Below are 18,480 nucleotides of genomic sequence, written 5' to 3'. Positions count from 1 at the left end.
TGAAGCCTGAAGAACTATTTTGTGCTGTTGCTTTTTTGTTGTGGTGCTGGGTTTTGTGTTTGGTTCTTTGTTTTGTTGATTATTTTTTTTTACTCATTTGAGAACAAAAAAAAAAAAATTTCACTTAGGAATTGCCCCCAGACTGTGGGACATTCAAAGTCATTATTAGATTTGTATCCAGAATTTATTTGTGGGTCTCTGTCTGTGTGCTGCTAGTGAAGAGAATAGCTTTGACGTTGAAGGGCGTAAATTCGGAAAGTTCTGGTGTCATCTTTTTTAAAATAAAATTTGAGCAAGTTTTGATTTATTCCTTTAATGAATCATTGCTGTGGTGCATGTGTCTGTGTATAGGTGTACAGTTTGTTATTATGAGGTCAAATCCTGACAACTTACTGCAAAATTGTTTTAATTTATTATTAATATTTTTTGTTTTTCTCATTTCTCCTGGTTTTGGAGCCTTTATAATTAGATATAATTAAAACCACGGGTTTTAAACTCCAGTCTAACATTTAAACTCATATTTATGGTGGAACCCCTGGAGTTTTGTTGTCGTTCTAACTGTATTTTGAAAAAAATATATATATTTTTTGCATTTGTTCAAATGCTTTGTCTACAGCTACCACTTCTTGATCATCTGTTTTGCGCAGTGAAATGATATTTATTTTACACGATAAGAAACTTTGCAGTTTTGTAGAGTAGCTATTTCATATCCCTTAACTAATGGGTGCAAGGGACCTTTTGCCTCGTACACTTGAAAAACAGCTTTCCTCTTTTGGAACTTGTCTTTCTTTCTCTGCTCCTCCATGTAACAGTCTGAAAGTGCTACATGCTGTAGAACGGATTTTTAAAAAAAATGTTGGCTGGCATTATGTAAAACCATATTTTCCCTTTTGGTGCGTATGTTCTGGTCCTAGCAATGTCCTTGTTTTGCTGAAATTAACATTTTTCCCCTCGCAGTCATTGGTATGTGATGGTGTTTTTCTGTCTTCTTTAATTGTGATGCTTTTTTTTAATTAAAAGTATAAGGTTGATTGTTAAAATTAAGTGGCAGAAGGCTTCTTTCCGAGTTATTCAGATTTCTTTTGCTGTAGAAATATATTTTGCTACTCTCAATTGCCTTTTTTCCCCTTCTTTCATTGCAAACTACTCTGGGAAGAGCTGCTTTTAACAAAAAAAAAAAAAAAAAAAAAGAGGGAGGGAAAAAAAAAGGCTATGCTTGACTGATAATGCATTGCTTTGGATGGTGAAACATTATGAAAGTTTAATTTTTAATTAAATCTGAAATACCAATTATAACTGAAAGAGATTTTAACCTGTTTCTTTTCAGACTGCCTGAAGTTACATTGTAGATGCTGAAATCACTGCACCTTAAAAACAAAAAGATTAAACTGCACTGCATTCTTGTAAGTAAAAGCTTTTCCGGTACCTTTTGTGTGAGTATTTTTCCTCAATATGCATCCAAAGTGTTAGCACAGTAACTGGTCTTGGATAAAGGTCAGAGTCCCCTTGAATAGGATTTAGAAGTTCAAAGGATGTTTTATTTAAAAATTAGAACTAAACTTAAATCTTTCAGATCTTTAATTTCAGACCCCTGAATAGATCTTTCTTTTTCACTTCAATTTGAATATTATTAGGAATAATGTGTGTCTGTGTGTCTGATGTACAGTTCCTGTGGCTTTGTCAGTGAGGATTTCTGCAGTTTGGTGTAGAAGGAGATTCCTCATAGCATAAAGTATAATTTATTTTCTTTTTCTGATGTCATAATAAAATTTTGTCCCTTATGTAAGAAAAAACTGAACAACTTTCTAATGATATCACAGGAGGCTTCATCTGCTTTAGGACATGGATGAAAGCAGAAATTTCTCATTTTGTCTGTTCTGTGATACAACAAAACAGTCAAAATAATGTCTTGTGTCTCAGCAAGAAAGGAGTCTCTTTCTAAAATCGTAGTTGCTCCATAAGTGCAAGGCAGATTGTACATCTACCCTTATTTAGAATCTGTTTACCAAATGTATTTGGGTAAATAATTATGATTTGGAACTTCAGTGACTGAAGAACAGGCAGGCAAAACAGTATTGAGAAATGCAGTAGATTCAGATGCTCTGAATTTAATGAAATAATATATGAATAAAAATCCATGAGTTTGTAGATACTAAGAAAAAATGTTTTTCAGTTGGGCAGTGCAAAGCTGTGGAATATTACAAAGCAAAGTCAGTTTGTTTTCTTGTTTGAGATCAAAATGTACAGTCTGTAATGAAATCCAGAGTCTTTTCCCGAAGTGATACTTTTGTACTTCAGTATTAAAATATTTTAACTATTCCATGGGATTTTTCTTCTCTCCCTGCACCCCTGCCCCCCTCCCTCCCCCATCTTATTTTTTTTTAATTGTATTTTAGTGATTTATTTTAAACTAGCTGAAGGGTACAGTACACTGTGGGCAGCTAATGCGTGCCCCTTCCAGTGTGGAACGCCAAGCATGACTCAGGCAGGCAGATTGTGCCATTCTGGCTTGACTCCATTGTGTTTTTACATTACTGGCAAGGGCCGTGCCATTGTGTTGCTTAAATATTGTGCATTAACTGCAGGCTGCGGCCAGTGAATTGTATTTAACATTTTCTGCTCATCATTGCTGAATATCTGCCACGAGCAGCTTCACCGGCCGTGAGAGGTTAACCTTACAATTAAACCAGTGGCCTAAACTGAAAACGCTAATGGATCTGCTGGGTACAGCAACAATTTAAGGGGAGGCATTAGGGGTTGGGGGGAAAAGTTGGGGGACACTTGTGAATCTGGGACTACTGAGTTTCAAAGTTGTCTTGAAATTTTGTGTAAACAACCAGGAGAATTTTTATTGGAAAGTAATAGTATTTCTCTTTCCAAAACGCAACAGAGCAAGGAGTGAATTAAAGCATGTTCTCTGAATCCATAGGATCCAGATGGTCAGTAAGTCCTGTGTGGACAGCCCTAAGGCAAAACACCAGGTAGCAATATATGGGTCTGATGGATGGTGCTGGCTGGAATGGGCTTTTTCAGTTAGGGAGGAGATGACAGTCTAAGCTTTTGAGGAGGAATAACTACACAAGTGTAGAACTCATGTGCAGAAAAAAAAAAAAAAAACACATATATAAATCAAGGCAGAAATGTTGAGCAGCTTGCTCCAGATCAGAGTAAATTAGAAGTGAAACTGGGAATGGAGTATGGGTTCATGACTCCAAATCTCTTCTGTTGAGCCCAGTTCTTCTTTCCATTCCATGACATAGAGGTCCAAGTGTCTAATCTTTGAGTTTCTTGTCATGTTGTGGTTTTTGTTTTTTTCTGATGTTTTCTGTCCTTGGCATACAGCCTGTAATAGGACGAATAAGGAGGGAGAATTTTTGTATGCACACATATGCTGTAAAGTGAGGCTGATTCTTGCTGTACCTCATGTCTACTTAACTATGGAACACCCTCATTATAAACAGAAATATGCTTAAGATTTTTCTTATGTATGTTCACTGTAGTCAGGTGTCTCTAATTCTGAGATCTTTAATGAAGTGAATTCAAGTATGGGTTCCCTGTATTAACCTGCAGACAGCATGAAGAAAAGGCAAGCCATGCTCTAGTAGTTTTCTGGTGTGTTAATTGTTGGTGTTGGTGGGTTTTTTTTTGTTTGTTTTAAATTGGATTTCTTTAATTCAAGGGTGGGAACCTTGTTTTAGGGTGTGGATGTCTCTAAAGTAACAGGTTAATATAGAAGGGGCTAAATTTTCAGCTGATATAAAAATGTTCTTGACTTGATACATGGCATTAGAGGAGAATACAGATTCACAACACGTGAACATCTGGCAGGCAATTGCATAAAAATACAGCCTTTTAAACGGAGTGCAGGCATGCTCCTAGTGGGAAAGGTCTGTGGGCTTGATTCTTCTTATGCTGGGTGCTCAGCTTAGCTACATACTAAAATTACGTAGATTAATAGGCAAGTAGATTCACTGAGCTCCGCAGGACTACTCAAAAGCTTAACTTTAAAGATGTGCGTAAGTACTTCACTGTTTGCAATTAACCCAAAATAGGATAAAGTCCACTATGAGGAGTTAGTTACCTCTGCTGGCATTCAGCATGTACCTCATTTTAGAATGAGGCAGAAGGGAAGGCATTTTGTGTGTGGAAGAAAAAAAAATCTGTACGCACAATGAAAACTTATACAAGAGATGCACTGGATGTGCTCTCAGACTAATGGTTTGTTATTGGTCTTAGACAACAGCAGCATAAAGAATATACAACGCGTTATTTTTGTTAAAAAGTGAGATTTTTCATAGTTTCAGCCTTAGGTGGCCTTGTGATCTGATTACTGACCAAGAGATCTGATGTTCTAATTTTGATGGATGCTGGCTCCTTGAGTGGCATTGGACAAGTCATTTAACCTCTTGGCGCCTTGTTCAGCAGATCACTTCAATCTGGTTTGTGCTGATACAGCTCTGTGAACATTATTGAGTTTGTTTTTTGCAAAGCTCTTACAGGAGAAATAGTAACCATTGTTATTATTAATAAGTATATTGTGTAGACAAAACACGAGGGATGGAGATACAGCTACTCATGGGGGTGATCTTTCACAACTCACTTGTGCCTTTGTTTAATTCCATCACTCAAAGGTATCAAGGCCAACTCCAATTTACAGAAGTATTTCTCATGTCACTCTCCACTGTTGAGTATTTTATTGTTCGTGTTCTCTCTCCGTCTGTTTCCCCGCTACTTTCCTCCATGCTGAATTAACCTTGCATACCAAACTTTATTCCCTTTTTCTGTATTATAGAGCAGAGACATTTGTGTAGACTCCAAATTACAGAGAACAAATTCATTTTGTCTACTGATTGTTTGCTGTTGAAGTATGAAACAGACAGAAGACAGTTTGAATTTTCATAAGTTCAATTGAGCTTGCAGGCATAAGGAAAGGAACAGGCAGAACCCAAGCCAATGTGACACAGTAAGCTGGCATCCCGGAGTGCATACAGCATGTGTAGTGTCAGGACATCAGGGCTAGGAAGGGCTTCGTCCATCACAGCAGTGCTTTTAAATGAAGGAAGAATTTTGAAGCAACAAACAAGCTACCCTACCGTGTTCTTCACAGCACAAGGATCCTTGTGGATCCTGATGGATAAGGGCTCTGCCCTATCCTCCTGTAACTTGCTGTTTTAACTAGAATTGCATGTCTAATACATGCTTTGTTGAGCTCTGTCCATTCCCAGTTGCTATTTCTCTGACAAAATTTGAGCCCTCAATAGTTTACTAAGCCCTTTTTAGATGCAGGAGTGGCTTGTAGAAACTGCATTGGAGAAGACTTGTTTGAATGTGAAATAAATATGGAAGTATGCTTCCTTTGAAGAAAGATAAGTGTCTTGAGGCTGACTGTCACTGAGGAATTGTTTTAGCAGTAACAAAGAGAATTAATTTTGCCTTTTCCCCTTCCTATACTAAGGCATTAATCCAGAAAGTCATGGGGATAAATTCTGCCCTGATTTCTACCTGTGGAACCCCAGTGGAAATGAGGAGAGGTCATAAATGTTTGTCAAGGCAAAAATTGTCCAAGTCTTAAAATCATTTAGAAAGCAGAAACTGTTTGATTTTTACCTGGCCCAGGGACATGGGGATACATTGGAGTCCTACATGGCAATATATGCTTCCAAAAGTGTTGCTTTTGTTGTATATACTAAAGAGAGTAAGAAAAAATATTCTAGTGAGTGAGAAGTTATAATCAGGAGCACAGTGATTAATTGTTCTTCATATCCACTGGGAGAAAGACCTAAAGAAATCAGTTCAATGAGCAGTGAAAATTACCAAGTTACATATTAAGAACCATGTTCTGACTGTGTAGGCAGTAAAACACGCAACCTCTAGGTACTGTGGAAGCAAGGGACGTTTCTTTTTGAAGGATTGGGTTGGAAAATCACCTCTGGGGGTGTGCCATAAGACAGACGCTGAACTAGATGATTTTTGTTGTTCCCTTGCATTTGTCTGATTCAGCATACCGTTTGGGAATGTTGGTATGTGGCTAGTACATTCCTGATTAATAAAGCTTAATGTTCCCAAAAGATCCCTAGGGTTCTCATTTTTCCATCCTCTCATAACTGAAACCATACTGTCTCTTCAAGGATTTCAGTGGGCTGCCAGCATTTCGATTTGACCCTTCTTTTTTTAGAGGAGGACAGGGGAAGGAATTGTATAGACACCAAAAGACAGATTTTTGGTTGCTGTGAGTCTGTCTATTTTTTTTCCCAGTCAATGTACTAATAATGCTGATTTGTTTCAGTTACTGTTTTTGAAAATTTGGATGGCACTCCAGGTATAGCCTAGTACAAAAGCCTGTGATATAGACCATGGAGGTGGTTTGGAGGTGCAAATATGACTGATGATCAGAGTGAGTATGTAATGGGGCTGGAGTAAAGCAGTTTGCAAAAAGTAATTTCTGAGGAGATAATGAACTTTCAGTTTTCTGAATTTTCATGCAAACATACTTGAGAGATATTTTCACTTTGTGAAACTGCCAATCTCAAAGTACAATTGTCCAGCCTGATAGTATTGTTAGTTCTCAGGTTGATTTTAATCAGTCCCATCCACAACTTAGCACAAAGTAGCGCTGGAAATGATTGTTGATCAAGTCTATCACAGTTTGTGTTTTTTTTTTTTGTGTTCCCTTGCAAATGCTTAAGGGTGGTGTTTGTTATTGTTCTAGGTCTATATGTTAAGAGTATCAATTGTAGTGTACAAATGAATAGAATTCTGACTTTTATCACAGGTGGCAGCTCTTGTTTTTACAGAATAGTGGCCACAATAGATGAGGATACGAAAATGGCTCTCTAGTGCATGGTTGCTTTAGTATATAAAGGAATATGCGTTGTGATTCACTCATATTAAAAAGGCATGGGAATATCAGCACTGATTCCCTCAGTAGCACTACTGCAGTAAGTTGTAAAACACTTCAGTATTTCAGCACCTGAAGATATTATGGTGGAAGTGGAAAATATCTCACTCCATTTATCAAAGCATTTGCTGGTCTAGCTTCGAGATAAAAGAAAGACTACAGATTGAGCATATATCATGATTGTAAAGACCATTAAGCATATATTATCTTTGGCCAGAGATGCTCCTGGATAAGCTAAAAAAGGAAAAAAAGATGATACAGGCCTGGCCTTTTCCAGTTCCTGGCCCTCTTATTTTGTTCTATCCAAACTGAAATTCTTCAGCTAAACCAGTGTATAATGGGAGGGACTCCACAGAAAGGCATTGTGGTTATTTCATGTTTGCATCAGTGCCCCTGGGGAGACTCTCACTGAATCATTTTGAATTTCAGAGTCTGATGTAGGGCAATCTGATGAATGTCAGTTACCCAAACTTTCTGGTCTATTTTCTTCATTAGTGTAAGTGGTCTTGCTCTGAATTTTACTATAGAGGATCTGGTTCTTCTTATTGCCCTCCTTTCCGTCATTGCCCCTGTATCTAAATAATAGATTAGAATAGATTTAAATCTCAGTTGTATCAAAATTGATCTATTGTTTTCATCAGTTTCCACTGGCACAAGAGAGATCAGAATACATATATTTTTTTAAATAAATCATCTGCAGAGCTTCACTGCTGACAAGTTCGTGGCTTTGGTGCCAATGCATGCTCTGCAGGGTCTTCAAAATCCTGACAGGATGCGCTGTCATTCCATATGTGTTTTAGTAGTTCTATATTTCCTCATGACAAAAGAATCTCTCGTTCTGTGCATGTCATTATCCTATAGCATTTGGGTGATCCTGTGGTTTAAAAGGACCTAGTTGTTGCTCCTTCCCTCCTCTTTTTATACCTGTCTCATTTAGGAGCCTTCAGATGTCAGCAAGATAGCTGGGTTGGAGACAGTGAGCACTTGGCAGGTCAGTCTATGCTGTTAAAGGCTATTGCAAAAGTATCTGGCTTTACAGAATGTTTGTGTCAGTAATACTGAAGGCATCACTGAATCAAAATTTCACTGAGCTTTCCCCAGCAGGCTACTTTTTTTTGTCTACATAATGTTTTCTCAGGAATTTCATTCCAGCTCATGTTTGCATGGAAATTCTGAATAATGTAATTACTTTGTAAAATGGAAGAGCATTATTTTATTTTACCTCTTTTAAGACTGGCAGAACCTTTCCATGGAATTAGGCATGTAATTCCCAGCAATGACAGGATTTTTGCACCAGATCACTGTATGTCCTCTCTGAATATGGACCGTTTGAGGTCATGATCCTGCAGTCCCAGTTCATTTAGGTGTAGGGTATAGTGGCACAGTTCCTGTGAGTGTAGGTTGCAAGATCAGACCATCAATGGGAAAACCTGCCAAACTTCATTCTCAGAGTCTGAGCCAGAGACAGATGAATTTTCATCTCTGCTCGGTTTCCTTTTCCATTCATTAGGATTTCTAGTGTGGAGGGTAATCTGTTTTGTCATGTCTCTTGCCCTGTTTTAATACAAAACTGGCCTTCTTATGTGTGAATGGCTGTCACTTCTCCAGAACAAATGATACTGGATTCCTGAAGCAAACAATTATAAAATGATTACCTCTTGAGCTGACTTAGTGTGCAGATGACAGCTTTTGCCTAGATGTAGTTAACAACTGGAGGGAATTTCCAGCAGTCAGACATCACACAAGCCTGAGGAATGCAGAGAGAAGGTGCTGAGGAACCCAGAAATCAGGTGACCACGAGGGTGTGGACTTGCATTAGTGTGTCATCCTGATGGAAAATACAGCATGATTAGAGGTGAGAAATCCCCGAGACTCAATACGCAGTGTTCCTATAGGTACTGATTTATGCATGGATAGCACTTGAGTGTGCTGTTGAATTTGTGCCAGTGCCTCTCTGCCATATGATATTGACCCCAGAAACGATGCTATTTGCTGTCTCTTCCTTGTGTTTGTAGTTTAGAAAATACTGTTCTTCACAGCTACCTCTGCCCATATTCTACACTTACCATTCAAGAAGACATTTACTGGCTATGAAAATCTCCTGTTCTGTTTATTGGTCTTGGTTATGCTGTGGTTTTCTTGAGCTCACTGAAGAGAACTTCACTGAAGAAAATCTGCCGGTACTGCTCTAGGTATCTAGCAAATATTTTGTTCCCTCAGGATACCAGTCACAGTCGCCTCAAATGTTTTCCTGCCCTTTCCAGAGAATTACTCTCTGGTAAAGATTCAGGATAGTTCTTAATGCAGGAAGATAATCACAATTGGTATGTATGATTATAATCTGTAGCAAATATGAAATCTCTTACATTAACGTGTATGGTTTTTGGAATGGTACTGGACCAAAGCTTTGTATTCAGACAGTCCCTGAAATTCTGGGGTTCTGAAAATTTCGTTGTTTTCTCATACGTGAAACCTTAGCCTGTTGCAGAGATGAAAGGTGAAAGGCCCCTTCCCTACCATGTCGAAATTTATCACAGGGGCTTTCAAGCTAGATGCAGTAACATTTAGGTGCTTAACTCTGAGGGGAATTCAAAGCCCAGAGGTAGGGTCTTTATCCGCTATTTGGGAAGTACTGAGGGCAAAGGTAAGAATCTCGTTGGGTGGAGTGCTGCCTGGAGGTAGTCAAAGGGAAGCTCTAGAGGCTAAAGGTTTGGTGATTCTTTCACGGGCAGGATTTTTTACCAGCAATTACCCTGAAACACAGAATGGATCCTGTCCTTGCTGCGGCCTTTAGTGTCCCAGAGAAATTCAGGTGTGTCAGGTAAATTCTACTCTTTATGAAATTATCAGCTGTTAAAATACATTTTTAGATCCCCCTATCCTTTCAGCTGCATGAGATAGGCATATATTTCCCATGCCTTGCGATGGTGGAAAACATTTCTGATGTCCCCGCATTGTCAGACTGTCAAGGGCACAGCTATGTGATTATCATTATTGTGATTTAATTACATTTAAAAGCATTTACTTTCTGAAAATCTTGTACGCTCTCTCTGTCATAATGTTTAGAATGTATCTTTACCATACAGTAGTTATTCTTTAAGGCTCCTTATACGTAGGAAATCTTGTAAAAGAAATATACTGTATAGCAGAACAGGCGTTTCTTATCTAATGCTGAACTAATTCTTAGAGCTGTGTCGTGATTACTCTTGTAGGCATTGGTGGAAGTCTAGAAAGGGTAGTGGACGTTTTCTCCTGAATTCTCCATGATGAGATGGTAGGAGTCATGAGTATCTATCTTGTAAAACACTGAGTCTCACTTCTATGGCTCCTAGTACTTCATCCCACTGTCTGAACGGGATAGGGTTTTCCCTGTAACTTCCCTCTACTGCTTTCTAGAGAGAGCAACAGGAGAATGAAGTTCTGGGCTGCAGGTAAGCTGTGTGACAAAGCAAGTTTTCTTTGTAGCACACTGAGAGGTTATGCAAATGTGAAGTCACCTGCAATTGTCACCAGAACTCTGTTTACAATTTCTTTATTGAGTACAGCCATCTTCTGATTGCTTGTCTTACAGATGGAGTGAAATCTCGGCCTCGATAAAGTCAGTGGGACTTTACTACGTTCCTTTCAGTGGAGCCAGGTTGTGTTGCAAATATATGTGCTTGAGCTGCCTGGCTCTGCAGGGTAGGTTATGGGATGCCTGCTGCATTGCATGTGTGCATCTGTTCCCACCTCTCCAGCAGTGCTGTCTGGATGAGGGGCAGGTGCTGACTCTTCTGTCTGCTGTGTTGTCAGCCTCAAGGTAGAGGAGGAAATGGAGGAAATTCCTTAGGTGATGTAGAGGAAAACAATTTGCAGCAGAAAAATAAACATATGATGCTCTCTTTAGAAAGAGGTGGTTTTGTTGTTTTTTGAAATAACATGATTAAACTTTTTTTATAATAATATTACATAAGTTGTCATGCATGTTTTAGCCCAGTAGTGGTCAAATGAAGGTTTATTTCGCTTTTAATCTCCTCGTTTTAGGTTGTTTGGAGTTCTTTTGTGAAAGTTCATAAGACTATATTGGTTAGAAATTATTCCCCTCTCCCATCTTATCTAGCCCTGATTTAATATTAGCTAACAGAACAGATCTTTCTTCTGTGGAGCCAAGGAGGAACTGGCAAATTCCATGCCCAGTTCAGACAAACTGTACCTCTGTGAGGCAGGGGCTGTGCTGAAAACCAGGTGTAAAATCCCCAGTCCCTGCCTCAGTTTGGCTTTTCTGCTCTCTGCAGCACTGATCTGCAAACGGAGACTCCTGGGCTGATCATTTTCGATGCTGAGCTTTCAAAACTGAGTGTGTGTTTGGCCTGTCTTTGTTTAAACTTTAACGGAGCTCATTCTGCACATCTGAAATCCCAGTCTTCACGCTTACACAGAACATTTGAGTAGCTTTATTTGCAAGTCTAACGCTAATTCATGAGGCTGAATTGACAGAAGAGGTGGATGGTACTATTGCCCTTTAAGTAGATCCTTCCTTTATTTTGGTGGGACTTTTGCTGGTATCAGTGTTCGGGAGTATTTCCGTGTTTCTCTCCAGTTTGCTAATCTCTCTCTAATGCTAAGCTTCCTCCATAGCTCATTTCTAAAGGCCACTTCCTTGAGGTTATGGTAAGACCTCAGTTGGACAGAGAGGGAGAAACTATAAGAACCTAAACCAAAAATTCTAACACAAATTTTACCTAATACAAATTACAGGGATTGGTGTGGTATGCAACAGCTTCCTCTGCAATGGCCACGCTTACTGTCTGTCACTGCTCAGTTTACTAGGCTGAGCTAAAATGGGCTCTTCGCTGCCCTGTAGATCTCTACCTGTAGACAGGGAAAGGAATTGTGTCCCCTTGCCTCCCCGCGCTCTCCACTTCATAACTACAATCCCAATTATCTTGTCAGAGAGATGTTTTTTTATGGGAAAAAGGTAACGTATCACCACAATAACTTCTGAACAGAGCTCTTGCCTCAGGACTTGGTGTAGCAGAGAAGGTTGTGTTTTACCTTCAGGCCCTGTACAAATAGAAATAGCTTGAACAGTGAGCCAGCAAAATGTGAAAATAAAGAGGGGCAAATGTACGTTTACTTTTTGTATATTCACATTAATCAGGCATATCGTTTTTATTTGGAAAAGACAGTTTCGAGAAAAGTAAAGTTATATCAATTAAAAATGTGAAAAGGGAAAATCAGAATATTGGTTTTGTGTGTGTATATTGTGTGGTTTTGTTATCTTTTTTGCTTAAGTTCATCACTCATAGGTAGTAGTAATGCATGACATTGCATGTCAATCTATTTGTTAGACTGGAAGAGGCACAGGTTTAGGAAAGGTGAAGGTTCAGTAAGCACTAAGCTTATGCCTAGTGAATGTTTTATAGTGATATAGACTGCTGCTAGGCTTTCTACAGGGACGTGCAATGATGCGAATATAAAAGAATGGAAGGGCTTACGTGGAAATTCTGATGAATTCATTTCTGGCTTTTCAATTCTGTGGGGAAGTTCAGTGTTCTTTCTGAATTCCAACTTCAAAAGGAAATGAGAAGTCAAATTTTCTGATTTTAGATGTATCTGTAAAATGCAACAGAAGGCATGTTAGCTTACTAGCAAAAGTAATGGAATGCCCAAAGTGTAAATCTCTAGAGACACCAAAAAACAAAAACCAACCCTGGGATCTGTTGCTTTTAGAAATGCTGTGAGGATTAATTGCATGCTTTTTGCAATGTTATGAGCTTTATCTCTCACTCTGACTTTCCACCATCATTCTTGTGTCTAGGTACACCCGATTCTCTGTGTTCTTTTGGGTTTCAAATAGTAGAATTCAGGTGACCACCTCCCTTTTTGCTGACTAAGGCTACTCTAACAGATAGTTGAGTATTGTTGTGAGTGCCAGGAGGAATGACTGCTTTGTGGACAGATATTGTAGCAGACAGAAGTATTGATTGGGTTTCATTGTAATAAACATTGCCAGATGTTATCTCAGTGTGCACTGTTTACATTAGTAAATAAATAAATCCTCCAGAGCACAATTATTCTCTATAATGTTTTTTTCAAAAGTTTACTATTGTCTCCTTTTATATGTCTAAAGTGACCTTCCTATGCTCTCTGTGCAGCTTGAGAAACTAATTAGGACATGTGAACCTAATTGTAAAATTCAAATCCTGATCCATGTTCAGATATCACGTCAAGGCTGAGTCTAGGATGTATATGTACTAGCATCTTCCTTTTGGGTACTCTTTCTTCATCTGAGACCTTTTCCCATAGGAAATACGTGAACAGGTTTTTTTCACTGTTGTGTTACTATCCATACTATTATCCAAGATAAACACCTTGTCATGCAAATGTCATGGTAAACATCTGTGTCCTCTTATTCTTGGCAAAGACTCTCAAAACTGGTGGGTCACTTGGTACACAAAATAATGATGGGATTCCAACATAGGCGGAGTCACCAATGCACGCAAGGCCAGCGTGTTAGTTAAATAAGCTAAAAGAACTCTAAGGATCTGAGCTTCCACAAAGGCTAAGACTCATGAGAGTCCAGATTTGCTCTTCAGACTGTGAATGCACAGCACATCATCACAGCGCACAGCAGATCAGCATGGGCCTGTGTGGAACTCCTGCTTCTACGCTTGGCTGGTGCCGCCTTTTTCCTTGCAAGAGGCATGGCAGATTGAAGCATACTTAGGTTTTGAGTTCTCTTGATCCCTGCTGTAATCAGCTCTCCCCAAAACACCCAGCAAGTTCACAAGAGGTTTTTTGAAGTGTAGTTAGTAACCATAAAACTTCATGTTAAATGAGAGCTGAAAATGTCTACTGGGCCTTCCGAGAGTGAGTTTTTTGTTTCCAGTGAAACTCTACCTATTATGTTGAAGTACTGGTTCCTTGCTTTGCTAGATTAAGCCATCTTGTAATTTATCATCTTGAGTAATGTGTGCTTCCACAGATGTACAGGTTCCCTTGGCAAGTTGGCTCCCTCTGGAGACTCCCCAAAACATACTTAGAACAACTTCTGTAGGTTTAGAAAGATGCCAGTGTGTATCTCAAATCTCTGCCAGTGAACCAACAATATTAACCTTACATCTCCCAAATTAAATAATCTTTCTTTGTCATATCTTAAGTTTAAATTCATATAAAAGATGTGCTTTTTCCCCCAACTCTTAATAGTTTTGTGGGATGTTGTTTTTGTTTCTTCTGCTTTATCAGCTGAATTTAACTGTACTTGTTCTTTTTATTTAGCTACATGTAGAATTATTCTATACATTTCACTGGAACTGCTGTGATGGAAGCACAAACAAGTTACGTGTTTATGTATGCAGAGGTATCCTGTAAAACTTCTAGGGCTACCCATTTTTAATATTTTGTGATAGTGGACGAAGACCATCAAACCAATAATCATTTTTCATTGTTAATGTCTCCCCTTTTCTTTTCATTGACAAAAAGGGAAAAGAAGAAAAAATGAATAAATAGCAAAAGAGGAAAATCTCACCTTCTCACCAATTATTTCCTGTGTGTGAATGCTTTCAGTGATGCCTCTGAAAACTTTGAAGAGACCTACTTGCTTCTGAATATGCCTGTGTAGCATGAAGAATGGTTGTCCATATAAAATGCGGCTCTATTTCTTATCTCACTTTCACTTTGAATAGTCAAGTGCATGTCCAAACTACAGCTACTGAAGGAACAAATTCAAGTTGCATGCAAACATGGCTCATCAGCTGTGCATTTTTCCTGTTTCTAAGGAATAAAGATCACAAGTGTGAAATGAAACATAACAGGGAGGCACTGGAGTGCAGATCTGAAGGTGGAATTTGCATTGGCTGCACTTCAGCACAGATGGTAGAAAAACTTAAATCTACTCTTGGGTCCTGAGACCTCCCCCCCTCACATACACCTCAGGTTAGTGAATGTATCTAAGGGAGGAAACTGGAGCAGGTAATTCCTGAGGGATTCTAACCATTCATGCTCCCTAAAAGAAGGAGCCATGGGAAATACGCCTCAACATCACTATTTTGTTGGCTGCAATGGGATTTTTGTTTAGTGCAATAGCTCTCCTAATCACCATCTAACCAGTCGTGTCCCTAATAACGTAAAAGGTGTAACACAGCCTTCCTCAGGATTACTCGTCTGCGAAATTAAATACCTTAATTGTTCCTCCCATCTAGGGAGGAGAATTAAACCAAAGAATGACCAAAGTCTGCAGTAAGTCTGTCTGTTCCCCTCTTGATTTTAAGGGGGTAAAGAGTGTGCACAGGCTTAATGCATCCTCCTCGTTAACTGGGATAGAAAACCTTAGCTTCATTCTCCTTTTACTGTCCTATGTACTGTCCTACTCTCTTGGCTCTGTCATAATACAGGGGCATAACATCAAGCACCTTCTAGTTTGGGGGAAAGTTAGGACTCCTGAACTCTTCGAGTTCACATTTCAGGTAAACGTTGCAGCACTTAGCGGATGTGACTACAGGGGAGTTGGTTTTTCTGTTTGGTAGAGAGAGAGAGATACGTTTCCCTGTGCGTGCTCCACACTTGTATGCACCAACCCTGTCTTAATGATCAGTTCTCAGGATAAAGTGGGAACTTTGTATCCAGGACCAGTTTGGTGTTTTTTTTGGCATCTCCTATGTCGCTGTGTGCACTGATGCCAGTTAATGCTCATTGAGGCAGAGGATTTGCGATTCTGGTTCTTGGCCTGAAGTGGATTGAGATTCATAAAATATAATCTCAAATCACAAAGCCACCATGGGAGGTTTACAGCTTCTGTGACTATCTCACTTGGGCTAGATTTGAATCAGCAATCAGGAGGTGAATGGTATTGTTCTTATCCCACTGCCAATTTCCTGAGCTAACATAATCTGTGTGTATGTGTGTTACAAAACTTTATTTTCCAATTGAATGCATCCATCCTTTAAAAACTGGTTAAAAAACAAAAGACAAAATGTAAAGGAAATTTACCATCCAAAAAAAATACAGAACAGTGCTAAGGACTTTAAAATATATGTAAACATCAGTTCCTGCCAAGTTAGTCATTACTAAGAGTTAACAACACGGGGGATTGATTGAGAGAATGATTGTTGCTGTAGAATGATGATTTAATAAGAGAAAAATCTGATAGATTTGACATGCTACATAAAATGTGCAGAACGGTTATTCTTTGGGAAATTGCAACTTTCATTTGCACCCTTTACAGCCGTGTTTGTTCTTTGCCTTGCCACATTCCCCTTCTTCCCTGTTATTCTCTTTCATTGCTGTAAATCATTAGTATTCACCATTGTTACATGTGTCACAGGAAAAAGGAAACGCACGTGCCATTTCCCTTCCTCTTCTTGCCTTCTCTCACACCTTCATCTGGTCTGTTTTCCAGTAGTCACCCACCAGCTTTGTGCCATAGGGTGCTGCAAAATGTCCTGCTCCCCATCTTGAAAAGATGGCTGCTGAGAACTCAATTTTATTTCCCCTTTGCTACTGTTTCCTTCGTAAGCATCCACTCCTCACTGTTCTGGCTGATTACTATTTACCCGTTACTTAGTCCTAACAACATGCTTGGTGCTTTATAAGCCAGAAAATAAAGGCTGTCTCAGCTCAAAGTTGTTGTTGTACAGGACAAATAGACGGAAAAGCCCTTCTATTGTTTCCATCTTTATTGATGAGCTGGGCTCTGTCCTTCAGTTTTTCAGCAATAATTTATGAGAAGGTGTTTTGTTGTGTTTTTTTTTTCCCTAAATCTGAAATGCCCAGTGCCTCTGAAGATCCTGTTGCAAATGTTGTCAGTGTGTTTAGTCTTCTGTAAAACATGGTGGTTCATGCAGTCCATGCTCAGGTAATAGCGCAACGTAAGCTTCTGTGCCCTTTTGCTGTAGATAGGGGATGCTGATGTCAAAGGCTGGGCTAAAAATGGTCTTCTTGCCTCAGTAAAATTTTGGGCTAGCTTTAGTGCCTGTATTGTGTGAATCATTTAAAAAAAAATAAATCCTAGAGTCTGATTACAACAAATAAATTCCATAACACCCTATGCACTATATCTGTTGTCATGCCAAAGAGCATAATATAATGACTGAGAATGACAGCAATTAAAAAAAAAAAAAGTAAACAATAGTGTAATTTGACCCTAAGAACATTAAGAAAAAAAAAGGTTTAAAAGAAAACAAGGCAAAAATGGGAACATGGACTGGCATTACGGGCAGTGTCATGAAACTACAGTCAGAGGTATGAGCCTAGTAGAAAGAAAAAGAGAAGGGGGTTGGGGGGCGAGTTACTTATGAATCAGTACAACTGTGCTTTGTTCTGCATGAGTGTTTTAATAGAGCAAGTGTAATATAAGGATCAGGTGGGCTCGTGGGAATGGAACAAAAGGTTTTGTAAAATTAAAGCAAAATAATTATAGCTCTAGGTGTAGAGTGAGCACACTCCAGCAGTTGATAGCGGGAACCTGCTTAGAATGGAGAAGGGAGGAGGGAGAAAGATGCAGTTGGAAGGTTTTTTGTTTTGCTTTGTTTTTTAATGCATACGTGCACGCACATATGCATAAACATGCATAATATAAACAGATTTATATATGTATGATAGCAAAGACTTTTAATCCCTGACAGTTGCAAACAACTTTAGAAGTGATTAATAATACCCACACACAAAAACGCATTAAAAAGAAAATTTAAGGAATAGTCTGAAATGAATTAATTAACAACACAAAAAAAATCACAGCGGAATGCTGTCTTTTTAGTCAAATAGAGGACTGTAATCTAAAATGGAGACAATCCTCTGACATGGGATTCAAAGATGATCTTCCTGTAAGAGCCCAACAAGGAATATATACGGAGTGCCACGTACGCCAAGGAACCAAGCTCAAAATTCCAGAAGTGGACATGATCTCCTGGGCATCGTGGGAAGGCTTTCAGCAATAAAGGTGTTAAAGGATCTCCCCTGTTTGGGCAAAGCATTCTTGCAGAAGAGCTGTTTCCTACCTGAATTTAAGAGCAGTTTTGCTGGTAAGATGACAGCTTGGTTGATCCCACAGTGGCCTCTCTGTATCTAGTTGTTTGCTTTTTCTTTCCTTTACCATCCATTTATATACGTACCTAAGTACATGAGGGTGTGTACACTTAAGCACATATTTACGTGCCTGTACTGTAAAAGTAACCCTCCCCCAAAGAATCCCTGCCTCAGGACCACCGTCCTTTTCTCTCTGGGTTGTTGGTTGCCTTCAAACGTGTAACTAAAGAATAGTTATTTGTGAGTAGTGAAAGGTGTGCATGGTTCTCTGTCATGTTAGGTTCAAAACGTTCAGAATCTGTTCCTGTTGTGGGCATTGACTTGCTAACAAATATGTAATTTTTCTTTGGAGATTTATCAAAAGAGTTAACGAACACTAGTTCCATTAACTCCCTGTGGCATCTGTGGGTTGGGATGGGCTCCTTTCCGCTTATGTGCTGCTATGCGGAGTGTTACAAGGAGCACAAGCGTGTACCTGTGATAAAAGGGACCTGTGGAAAGGATCCGGTTTTGTTACCGAACTACAACAGCTTCCCTCCCGTGGTGGAGAAGGCTTCTGACGGGTGCAGCGATTGCCA

General features: G+C 39.2%; 1 protein-coding gene across 19 annotated transcripts in view; it reads left to right on the top strand.

Annotated features, from left to right (window-relative positions):
- The window catches only part of ZBTB20 (zinc finger and BTB domain containing 20), a 453,552-nt gene that overhangs the window by 137,954 nt on the left and 297,118 nt on the right, over positions 1 to 18,480 (top strand). For 18 of the 19 annotated variants that reach the window (XM_035541102.2, XM_035541088.2, XM_035541086.2 and 15 more), the window contains one exon: positions 1,328 to 1,403. The exons of the other annotated variant lie outside the window; for it this stretch is intronic. The gene's annotated coding sequence lies outside the window, so the exon portion shown is untranslated. The remainder of the gene's footprint in view (positions 1 to 1,327; positions 1,404 to 18,480) is intronic. 19 annotated transcript variants of the gene reach the window in all.

This window comes from Cygnus atratus, chromosome 1, assembly GCF_013377495.2.
Source record: "Cygnus atratus isolate AKBS03 ecotype Queensland, Australia chromosome 1, CAtr_DNAZoo_HiC_assembly, whole genome shotgun sequence".
In the NCBI taxonomy this organism is placed as follows: Eukaryota; Metazoa; Chordata; class Aves; order Anseriformes; family Anatidae; genus Cygnus; species Cygnus atratus.
The sequence above is the reverse complement of the archived record's forward strand: the minus strand, read 5'-3'. Positions and strand labels throughout refer to the sequence as shown.